General features: G+C 41.3%; 1 protein-coding gene across 2 annotated transcripts in view; it reads left to right on the top strand.

Annotated features, from left to right (window-relative positions):
- The first annotated feature begins 2372 nt into the window (after window positions 1-2372).
- The window catches only part of PAK5 (p21 (RAC1) activated kinase 5), a 308227-nt gene continuing 298483 nt past the window's right edge, over window positions 2373-12116 (top strand). Inside the window, exon 1 of one of the 2 annotated variants that reach the window (XM_019017569.3) lies at window positions 2373-2687. The gene's annotated coding sequence lies outside the window, so the exon portion shown is untranslated. The remainder of the gene's footprint in view (window positions 2688-12116) is intronic. The other variant, XM_055372365.1, reaches the window with a different exon arrangement.

The following is a 12116-nucleotide window of genomic DNA, read 5'->3' as shown; positions in this document are numbered from 1 at the left end:
AATTAAACTAGTCATATAAAAAATGCATACAGCCAGATACCTAAATAGATAGTATACTCTCAATGGCTGATTACAGGTTATTTTCCAACTTTTAAATCTTTGAGCCAGAGAGAAAGTCTATTACTTATTCAAAAATAAAGTTTTAAAATCTCTCTGACAAATCAGTAGAGTTCTACTTTGTGTGTTCAAAAGTGCTGTATTCAATAAATACATCAATGTGGTGGACAAAGGAATGTTTTGCCTAAATTCCCCTTAAGTGAAGGATTTGTTACTGCAGCCACAGGGACTACAGCTGACAGAGGCCTTTAGCTGTTGTTACCTGTAAGAATTGCCAGAGCTGCCTGTTTTGAGTTCGTGCCCCTCCTAGGAACAGCCCATGCTCAATGATTGATGTGGATATAAAGGACTGACTATCTCAGACCAACTCATGGTCATTCTGAAGGATTACCCTAGCTAGTGAGCTCCATAAGGGGCTGACAAAGGCTGCAACTGGCTTGCATCACAGCTTAGCTTCTACCTCTGCCTGCTCCTGATTCCTGTATCCCTCCCACCCACAGATGTTGGTCCTTAGTCAAATACTGCAGGCTAAACCCTCAAGAAATGACATTACATATAAAGAAAACCCTTAGGAATTCATGCAATGCAGTATTTACAGAAATAGCATTATTATTCATCTATAATTTTTACCTTGCACGCTTCCAAAATAAATTCGAGGCAGCTAACAATCATCATCATATTTAACTAGCAGAAACAAATGTACAAACACAAACTTTATGTATAACAGGAAGGCTATTTTAAGTGATTAAAGTTCAATATTTCAAATAAAAATTTTAACTGATACTAACCAATGACAAATAAACGATATCTCAGTAAAAGTATGTTCTGGCTTTTGCATCTATGTGAGCACACATATAAGAAAGTCAAAAGTAGAAAATATTTATGCATATAGTTGTGGGGGTGACAATGGTGGCAGTGGGTACATTGTTAGGGCTGTGTGCAGCTTTGAGAAGGAAGAGATGAGTATGATACACAAGGACATGGGACTACTGAGGGAGAAAAGTAATCATCCATTTATCCTGTGGTTTCTGTTTTGATGTGGCCAGTACAATATTAAAGGTACTAAGTGAATGGAAAACAAGCAAGGGGAAATGATAACTACTATACTATTAGCTAGAAAACTGTCTAAGGTCATTGAGTATCATAGGGAACGGAGAGATACAAATCCTTATTTTGTAACCTGCTATCTAGTTATGGGATCAGATTCCATATCCACTACTAGCTCATAAGGGTACTCTTGTGGCAGCTGAAGACAGACAAGGGCGTGGCTTCTTCATTTCCAAGGGTGAAAACTCAGGACTACTTCGTGAATGTCTTTCATTCACTAGAGTCTTGATAATGCTGGAGACTTCAAGAGTCTGGGAGGGCAGTAGGCAACTGGGAAGTTTAAGTTGAACCACAAATATCGTTGCAAACTTCAGCCCAAACATCACTGAACACAAAGGCCTGACATCTCTTGGTACAAAAATGCGCTCTATGTTTGTCACAATCTGTCAGCTTTCTTAACTAGGCAAGCCCAAGCTTGCTATTAGATGTACAATAAACACTTTGATGCCCAGTCTGAGTTTTTGTCCCAGCTCAGGAAAGGCAAGGGGACAGCCAAGGCAGACTGGTTCAGACTTGACCGGGGCAGCTCATCCAGCAACTGGCTTACTAGCCAGCTAGCAAAGTGAGTATGAAAAGGTCCAGGAATCCTTCTTCCCCTGGGCCTTAAATTCGAAATCAGACAGCAGCCAAGGAGAAGCTGGGTGGTCACAGCCTAGCCCGACAAACACTCCTTCCAGGGAAGGCTCAGCAACCCCAGGCTGGAGGAGTCTCTGTGGACACCAGAGACCATTGCTAGCCTGGCGGATTGAAGGATGGCCACTGAGAGGTCACAGATAAGGGGTTCTCTAGATGTTTGCTACTCGGAGTGGTGGGAGGGCCAGCAGCAGCAGCATCACCTGCGAGGTTGTTAGGCTTGCAGAATCTCAGGACCCAGCCAATTGAATCTGAATCTGCATTTTAATTCACAGGCACATGAAAGTTTGAGAATCACCTGTCCAGGTGGTGGCAAAGAGGCCAGCCCACTGTTCTGCTTCTCAGCCCCTCCTCCTCCCCACCTCTGCTAGCCTCTTAAGCAAAACTCAATCCTGCAATGGTCCTGAACAACATTTCTGCAAATCCCGAGTGTTGGGGGAGAGGGCGTGCAGGAGCTGCCCCCGCCGGGGACGACTGGGAGTAAACGTGATTGGATTGGTCGCCTGCTCCAGCTCCCAGCTCCAGCACCCTGAGTGTAGACACGCCCCCCGACCCTCCCCCTCACCTCCACCCCCGGCCGCCGCTACAGCCTGCCTCCCGCCGGCTGCCACGAAAACCCGGAGCAGCTGCGTACGCTCATGGACAGTCCTCCGAGGGGCGAAGCCGGGCAGCTGGGCATGCTCAGTAGCTGGGGGAGGTTTGGGTGGAGAGTAGAAAGCTGTGGCTCTGCCTCCCACCCACTCCCGCTGGCCCCCGCCCCCCTTGCCCCTACCCAGCCAGTAGTAGTTCCCCAGCGTGCGCCCGGGGAGACCGGGAACATGGCGCTGGGAGCGCTGTAGCAGCTGAGAAGGGGCTGAGGCACCGCCGCTTCGCTGACAGCCGGCCACCAGGTAGGCAGGCGCGCCTGTCGGGGCTGCCTGGGTGGGTATCGGCGAGAGGAGAGGCGCCTGCGGGGATGCGCGCCGCTGGTAACCGGAGCATCTCTCTTTGCCGGGAGAGGATGCGAAGAGGACCACTGTGACAGCGCAATCCTGCATCTCCTAGGAGATGCAAAGGCTAGGGACCTGCTGCCTGGAGGGTAGGGATAGGGGACCGCCCACCCTCAGCCCATGCGCTACTATCCAGCCTGGGCTCTCTACCAACCAAATAAAGGATGGTTCCATTTTGCTGGGCGGGAGGGCGTGGAGGAGAACCCCGGATTCCAGCCCTGAGAGCGTGCTGGTACCCCGAACTGCTCGCAAGCCCAGCACCAGTTCTTTGTGTGTATACAGCAGCGCACGCCCTGGGGGTGCCACGGCGCTGCTTTTCCCGAGAAGTGTTGGACATATTGCCAGAGCAGGATTCCCGTATGGTTTTTGTCTTTTGGCAGGTGTGGACTGGAGGATGCAATAGCTGAGCCTTTATGAGGCTGTGTTTTCCTTTGTTATTTGTGTGTGTGTGTGTGTGTGTGTGCGCGCGTGTGTGTGCGCGCGCGCGCCTGGTGGGTTGTAATGGAGAGACAGAGAGAGAACTTCTGCTTGTGGGCACCCTTGTGGGCAGGGCGTGGAAGAGGATCTTGGTTCCAAACTCTTGTCAAAATTGTGTGCCATGTCAGCCTCCTAGAGGGTAAACTTGAGAAGTCCAGGGATCATCACTGCTCAGTCTGGAGGATAAGCGCGATCGCCCTTCTTGAAACCATGTGTGTGTATATGGAGCTTTCAACTCGGGCTGAGTTAATTTGTCAACATTAGATATCAATTAAGGGAACCTGAAACGCTGAGGCTATTTATGGTGGTCTTTTTATGGCCAGAATAATAAACAAAAAGAAAAGTTGGCACAAAGCCAGAGAAAAGTGTCATTGTTAATAGTTGATGACAGCTTGAAAGACTGAACACACTTTTAGGAAAATCAGGAAACCTGGCATTCTACGGAGTTCTACCAAGACATAGCCACAGGGTCTTAGGTAACTCACAAAAATCTTCTAGTGCAACCGCTTCTCTTCTGGGGCTTGGAGGCTGTAGACACTCTTTCTCTTACCTGATATAGATGGACAAGATGCTTTTTAGAAGTCCCTCCTACACTAGAATTCTGTGAAATTGACACATTATAATAACAGCTGTGCCACCTTAGATTTGTGTATCTGTTATATTCAACAGCACAACAACTCAATCTTGGGGAGAAAGATAACCAGGCTAGTTAGGGAGAAAGGTAAATTTAAAGCATGGGTTTATTTTTTGCTTTATAATTTAAAGGATGGGCATCTTAGCATATGAAGTTTGGAGACAGTTTCCTCTGCACTCACACTATTTATTTTTATAGTCTTCTTAGGTGGCGAGAATGAGTCAGTATCATCAAAATGAAGTGGGGGAATACATAAGGAAAATGCATTTAAGTAAATTAAAGCCATAAATGTCCAATCTGATAATACCTTGACTTGGAGTACATATGTGCAAGGCAGATGCACTGCTAAATGGAAGCAATATAAGCCAATGTCAAGTTCCTTGGTAACGTTGGCCTTAGACTAAAAACCTAGTGTTCTTCTGTGAGTGGGTAGAGATTGTACTAGGTCTCTGCAGCTTGTTATTTTATTAATAAATGTGAGTTTTAATTGAAAATTGATATCTAAGCATTGAATCAATTGATATCTAAGCATTGAAAATCTAGTCTGGCAGTGCCTCTCCACTCTGTCAGGACCTGCTGAAATGCTGTAGGTATGGGAGGCAGGTGTTTGAAGTCTGACTCTTCTATGTTTAGCTTTGTGATTCTGGGAAAATTATTTAACTTTCCTAAGCCTCAGTTTCCTCACTTATAGAACAGTCCTCGGAATAGTAAGACCTATCTAGATGAGTAGATGCATGGATTAATCATAATTTAAACCACCAGGAAAATGGTGGTGACTGTTATGAGTAAGAGGGAAATGGATATTTACTGAACCTATGCTATGTGCCCTATATAATGATTCAGGCTCAAACATGTTAATTCCCTTAAATTTCCCAACTATATTAGTTTCCTAGGGCAGTTATAACAAGTTACCAAAAACTGGGTGGCTTAAAACCACAGAAATTTATTCTTTCATGGTTCTGGAGGCTAGAGGTCCAAAATCAAGGTGTTGTCAAGGCCATGCACCCTCCAAAACCTCTAAGGGAGGATCCTTGCTTGCCTTTTCCAGCTTCTGGTATCCCCAGGCATTCCCTGGCTTGTGGCAGCATAACTCCAATCTCTGCCTCTGTATTCACATGGCATCTTCCTCTCTGTCTCTGTCCCTGTGTCCAAATTTCCCTTTTCTTATACGGACGTCATTCATATTGGATTTAGGACCTGTTCCTTATTCAATATGACCTCATATTAACCAGGTTACATTTGCAAATGCCTGATTTCTAAACGTCATATTCACAGGTTCTGGATGGGCATGAATTCTTGGGAGACACTCTTCAGCCCAGTACACCAACATCCCTATGAACTGTGTTTGATGACAACATTAACATTATGTTAGCATAAGAGCAGAAGGTAAAGATAGAGTAGCATGGGTTCAGAAAATACTTTAAAGATTATTTAAGGGAACTAACCTATTTGAGGCTTTATATACACAACCATGGTAGGGAAGAGCAGGGTTCAAAAATACCTCATTTATGCATGTCACTTACCTGGGAGCCAAGACAACCCAGGACCTGGGTCTTCTAGAGTATCTCAAACATACTGTGCCCCCAGTTGATTTGTTGATGTTGCCTTCCATCCTTTTTGCTAACCTTCCAAGCAAATGCAAAACAAACAAAATGCATTAAATAACAAAAACAATAATAGCAACAAAGATAAGCTAACAACTTTCTAGTCCTTCTTAACCTGGTAAATGGCACCACTATCCATCGAGTTGCTTTAACCAGAAACCCAAGAATCACCTTTGACACCTCCTTTCCCTTGACCCTCCACATTTAAAACCATCATGCAGTCTTATAAATGCTATTTTCTCTATAGATCTCTAAATACATCTTGATAAATTATTTCTATCCCCACCACCACCACTATCAAACTGCAAGCTATCATCTCTTACCTGGACCACTAGTATAACTTCCTAACAAGACCCCTGGTTCCTTGCCTGGCTCTTCTAATCCTTCATCCAGAGCAGATAGGATAATGTCAGTTCCCTACATAAAATACCACCCACACACCTGGGACAGATTCCAGAGACTCCTAGAGCCTTTGATACTTGGCCAGCCTCATCTTGTGCATCTCTTCCACTTGATGCTGTCACACTGACCCTCTGTCTGTTTCTGGAACATCCCCAACCATCTTCCCTCTATATTTTACCAGTCTGGGTCATACTCATCGCTTGGGCTTCCTTGACCTCTCTTCCCCACCAACCCAACTCTCTCATCATCCTTTTACTTTTATTCCACAGCACTTATTCCAGTTTGCAAATGCCTGTTTGTTTGGCTATGTCTGTAAGCTCTATAATGGCCATTTATTTTATGTCTTATATGCAGAAGGTGCTCAATGAACTTTTGGTGAATGAGTGAAGGAATGAATACTCTGCCTCATAGCATTTTCCTGTGCCAACTTCAAGATCTGATTTTTAGAAGGTTTTTCTTTTCTAGTGTAGAAAGAGCAATTTAGAACCTTATTCTGACTTCAAAAGGAGAGTATTCTTGGCTTTAACAAATGCATCTTTTAAGAACTGATTTAGGCTAGAAGTTAAGAATTGAGTCAAAATATTTTTTTGGCAACTGAGGTTTTTGTAAAAATACATCAATCAGTCAACAAATATTCTGCAAATATTTATTGCATGTGTATATATGCCATGCTAGGCCCTTGGAAGACAATGGTGAACTAGACTTTCAGTCTTCTGGAAATTAATGGTAAACAATAAATAATAATCATTATGTATAATAATAAATAAATAATACATTTAATTATTTGTTGAGCTTCTGTTATATGCCAGTGTCTCTTCAATTCCTGTCCATAATCATCACTATAACCCTCTAATCTTTCCCAATAACACAGAACCCCACACTTACTAGGAGCACAACAAATATTTTGTGAATTAATAATTTGTTGGTATTATTATTCTGATCTTTTGAAATAGGAAATGTGTGCTTATCTGGGGAAAAAGGTATCTGCACATATATAGAAGAGCATGCAATTAATTGCTTTCTCACCATATCTAGGTGGGCACTGTTTTATTTTAAAAATCATCCTGGACATTATCTCTGGAGTTAAATTAGGAGAGAAATTGCTCGTTATAAGGCAACAAGTTCCTGGTGTGTTTCTGTCAAAATCCTGAATTGTTTTATTTCGTTTAATTGTCTAAATTTGTCCTGTTTAATCCAAGTGAGAAGTGACTTAATGTCTCTCATTCAGAGCCCTTTTTGTAGTTTTGAATAGTAAGACTGAGTGCCCAAGGGAAATGAATGTAGTTCAACAGAGGAACACATGTTATGTTTTAGATTTCTAAAGTGGCTTCAATTTCAGATTTTTATATTAGTCTCATAAAGGGGTGATTTTTAAAAATAAACAGTAAAATAGCATTTAATGCCTATGTTTAAGTAAAGTTTTTAATGTAAGTAACCAAAAATTAGACAGTGTACCTTGATTTTGTTGAAAAGTGATGGATACACAATGGGATCAATTAAAACCTAAAGGAACTAGTACAAAATTTCAGTAATGTTTTTGGTTATAAAATACATGTTCAAAAATTGATGGCCACCCAAAATGCCAGTGTTTTACTAACTAAAATGTAGAATGGAAAATGATTCTATTCATGAATTCACAAATATATAAATTGAGTGGGAAAAACAGGAAACATACATAAAATACTCGTGAATAATAAGAAATATATAAAAGCCTTTGTGGAAAGCTATACAATTTTACTCAAACCAATAAACTGAGGAGCAAAGAAAGAAAGACATACCTTATGCTTTGGTAGAAAGATGAATATTATGAAACGGTTATTTTTCCCAGATCAATTATATAGTTTTATTACATTGGGATTTGGGAGAACCTTACAAAATGATTCTAACATCCATCTGGAAGAATCACTATATAAAAATAAAAGAAAACTTTTCAAAAGAATAGTAGTGGTGGTGGGGGAGGTGAGTGGTGGTGGTAAGATGGGAGGTGGTGGCACATACGGGTGGTGTGGAGAGTGGAGTTCGGGGGGTGGTAAAGGTGGGGGGAAGTTTGATGGTGGAGATGAATACATGAATGTGGTGGGATGAGGTGGTATGGATGGGGGTGGTGGGTGGTAGATGTGGGTGGTTGGGGGGTGAAGGTAGGTAGATGGGAGCGGTAGTGGTAATGGGCGCCATTGTTGAAACAAAAGTAAATTTGATCATTGGCTACAATCATTATAGCAATGTAGTACTGGTGTAAGAATTGATTAATAGCTCAGTGGAATAGAAGAGCCTGGAAACAGATTTAGGTTATTCTTAGAACCAGAAATATGACGAAGAAGGCATTATGAAACAGTGAGGAGTATTTGACAAAAACATCATGGAAATTGGCTAAGCGTATAGAAAGCATTCAACTAAGAACCTCTGTTTACATGACCCTCCAAACGAAATTCCACATAAATTGATAAGTTTATATGCAAGGTGGAAAACAAAGCTAAAATACAATATTTAACTAATTTTAGGGGAAGTACTTTTTAAATATAAAATCAATGGGAAGAATCACAAAGCAAAATAAAGATTTGAATATATTTTCAACTTTCATATGCAGCAATGCATGCATTTTAAACAGAACAGAATCATGGAAAACAATATTGACACCAAACATGACATGACAGTTCATGATAGCCCTGAGGAACTCTTGCAAATCAGTGAGTAAACAATAGCACCTCAATAGAATTGTCCAAATATCTGAATGCATAATTCAAAAGGAAGAAATAAAAGACCAGTGCACATGTTTAATAAATGTTATTACTATTAATCACAGAAATGCAAATTAAAATAACAATGAGGTGCTGTGTTTTATGTATTAAAAAAGTAAAAAATACAAAAAATTAACTTAATACTGGCAAGGATGCAGTGAGAAGGACAATCTCTTTCATTACTTGTGGTGGGAGGGTTACATAATACAACCTTCCTACAGAAAAGTTTAAAAATACTTATCAAAATGTCTGCCAGGCACGGTGGCTCATGACTATAATATCAGCACTTTGGGAGGCCAAGGCAGGTGAATCACTTGAGGCCAGGAGTTTGAGACCACCCTGGCCAACATGGGAAAACCCCATCTCTACTAAAATACAAAAAAATAGCTGGGTGTGGTGGCACACTCCTGTGATCTCAACTTCTTGGGAGGCTGAGGCAAGAGAATCACTTGAACCTGAGAGGTGGAGTTTGCAGTAAGCCGAGATCGCGTTACTGCACTCCAGGCTTGGTGACAGAGTGATACTCTGTCACCATTAAAAAAAAAGAAAATTGTCAAAAGCTTTTAAAAGTTTAAATTATTTGACACACTATTCCTCTTGTTTTTTATTTTATATTTTCTTTTGTCTTTGGTAAGGAAGTAGATGCAGGTAAAATTGTGTATTATAATATATTTCATAGTAATAAAAATTAAAAAGAACCATATAACTAGAACTTGGGAGCTTGGTAAAGATATTTAAGGTCCCAAGATAACAGACAATTATATAGGTATTAAAATTAATTATTTTGAAGATTATATAATGACATGAAACAAACTTCACCACAATTTTAAGTGGAAAAAACCAAAACGCACTACTACATATATTGTATTGTTAATATGTGTTTTGTGAAATGAAAACATCATGCAGGTATATTTAAAAAAACAGAACAAAATTAAAAAGTTAGGCAATCTCTGGGTGGTGGAAATATGGATGGCTTTTATTTTGTTACACTTTTCCAAATTTTAAAAAATGTAGTAGGCCGGGCAAGGTGGCTTACACCTGTAATCTCACCACTTTGGGAACTCGAGGTGGGTGGATCACTTGAGCTCAGGAGTTTGACACCAGGCTGAGCAACCTGGCAAAACCCCATCACTACAAAAAATACAAAAGTTAGCTGAGCGTGGTGGCGCACACCTCTGATTTCAGCTACTCAGGAGGCTGAGGTGGAAGGAATGTCTGAGCCCATGAGGTGGAGGTTGCAGTGAGCCAAGATCGCACCACTGCACTCCAGCCTGGGCGACAGAGTGAGGCCCTGCCTTGGAAAAAAAAAATTAGTCAATGATGTGTTGTTTTATGAATCAGAATAAAAAAATCCACTATTTTACAAATAAGCAGTGATATACATTTAGGTTGTAATTATTCATTTATGTAACAAACATTCATTGATTATCTCTTGTGTCAGGGGCTCTGCCAAGTGTATCAGCAATGACTCTTAGATTGCATGCAAATGAAAGAAACTCTGCCTACTCCAGCAAAAGGAATTTACTAGAAGGATATTAGGTAGCTAAAAGAATTGCCAGGAATGTGGCGGGGGATGGGGAATCCCAAACACACGCGCGCACACACACACACACACACACACCCCAAAACAGCTTGGAAGCAGATGAAGCTAGTCAGTTCCAGGTCTAGATATCAGGCACTTTGGAAACAGACTCCAGCCAAGAATGACTTGTTCAGAGCTTGACCACAGTCCACTGGCTGCTATGCTTGAGGTTCTTCCCCCACACCCAGCCCACTGGGCATGGGATAGGAGGGGGGGTGCCTTGATTAGTAGGCCCACTACCCCTTTCCAATGAAAGAAACACAAGAGATGTGATGGGTGCTAAAAAGCCAAAACCAAACCAAACCAAAACAAAAAAAGACAACAGAAATGCCCATTACCCTAGGACTTAGGACTTAGGACCTAAACAGGGTTGAATACCACTCATCCCTCTCTTTGCCTCCCATAGGAAACATTTGCTACGACATGGGAGTTTAACTTTAGGTTCATGGTCTAATGTTCACTGTGATGTGCATCATTGAAGGTGCAATGTGGGTGCCCCACATAGAAGGTACATTTTCCTCTTGGAGCCAGTAGTGACATATCGGGAAGAGTGTAGCTTTTCAGCTTGATCCGTATATACCAGCAGAAATTTTGAAAGAAAGGTCCCATTTTCTCAGGTAAGAGAAAATCCTAGAAAGGTATAATCTGAAAGAAACAATGAAGCAGAAGCAAAAGGTATAATATGGAAATAGATCAGGCACCAACACAGGTCTAGCCTTCTTTTCTGAATGATCTTATATTCAGCAAGCCCAACAGTCATGTTTGAGTTTAGTTCACCATGAATACCAGCCTCTTGGTTCAATTAACTTTGATTGATAAAGTTATTATTAACTAAATATTAAAAGATCATACTTAGATCAGTGCATATTCTTACTGCAGTTCTCATGATAAATAGGAAATGTCTGTGGCTGTCCAGGTAACTTAACAATCATGTTGTTGCTTTTATAACTCTTTATAAACTTTTCTGTGAAGAAAGATGACTTGTAAGTGGAAGAGAAAAAAGAGGTAATTGTTCTTCACTTGTGCTAAAAACAGGACAGAGAAAATAATCTTAAATTAGCAAGACAGGTCCCTGTCCTGGTCACTGCATATTAGAGGGCTCTGCTACTCTGCACTACAACTTCTCAGCACCTGGGCAGCCCTGCTCCTCTGCAACAAAGACCCCGCGTTTCCCCTTGAGCTCTTTGCCTCCTTCTGAGCCTTGCTCTGCATAGCTGGGACCTTGGAATTCACTGCTCATGGGGCTCGTGGGCCCAATGGGGGCTGAAAAAAGACTGTTGGTGGGAGGTGTAAATGGAGCTTGGACTTGTGGACTTTGTAGTCTCCACACAAGTGCTGGAGGCCATGGTAGAAAGAGAAAGGGATGGGGAGGGGAGCAAAGACTGGGTCTCCTTGCTTTGCTATGTTCTGGAATTTAAGTACTCTAAATTTAAATCTGGCTTCTACGTTGTTATGAAGGCATATTTGTTAAGCCAGGAAGATATAATACATTTAAATTAACATTTTTTTAGCTTGATTTATAGTATTTAAATATTGAGATCTGTAACATGTGGGACTCCTTTTGCACTCTTGTCTCAAATGTTAGGATCAGGCCTGCTCAGGTAACTGTTTTAGAAAGGTAACACTCAATTGTTGAGACACACATGCATAATTAGCTAATCATGCAACGGCAATGTAGATTATAAGAAAAATAGATTATACTTCTTGTGACTATAGCTAACATATTGAACAAGATGCGTTAAGTCCACATCCAAGTATTTTACCTATGTATATTAATTAGTCTTCATAAGAGCACCATAAAATAGGTCACTCAAGGCAAAATATCATGCAGCTAGATAGAGTCAAGAAGCTCTGGATCATCTGAATCCAAAGGCCATTGTGGTATACAACAAT

Source organism: Gorilla gorilla, chromosome 21 (assembly GCF_029281585.2).
Source record: "Gorilla gorilla gorilla isolate KB3781 chromosome 21, NHGRI_mGorGor1-v2.1_pri, whole genome shotgun sequence".
Classification (NCBI taxonomy): Eukaryota; Metazoa; Chordata; class Mammalia; order Primates; family Hominidae; genus Gorilla; species Gorilla gorilla.
The sequence above is the reverse complement of the archived record's forward strand: the minus strand, read 5'-3'. Positions and strand labels throughout refer to the sequence as shown.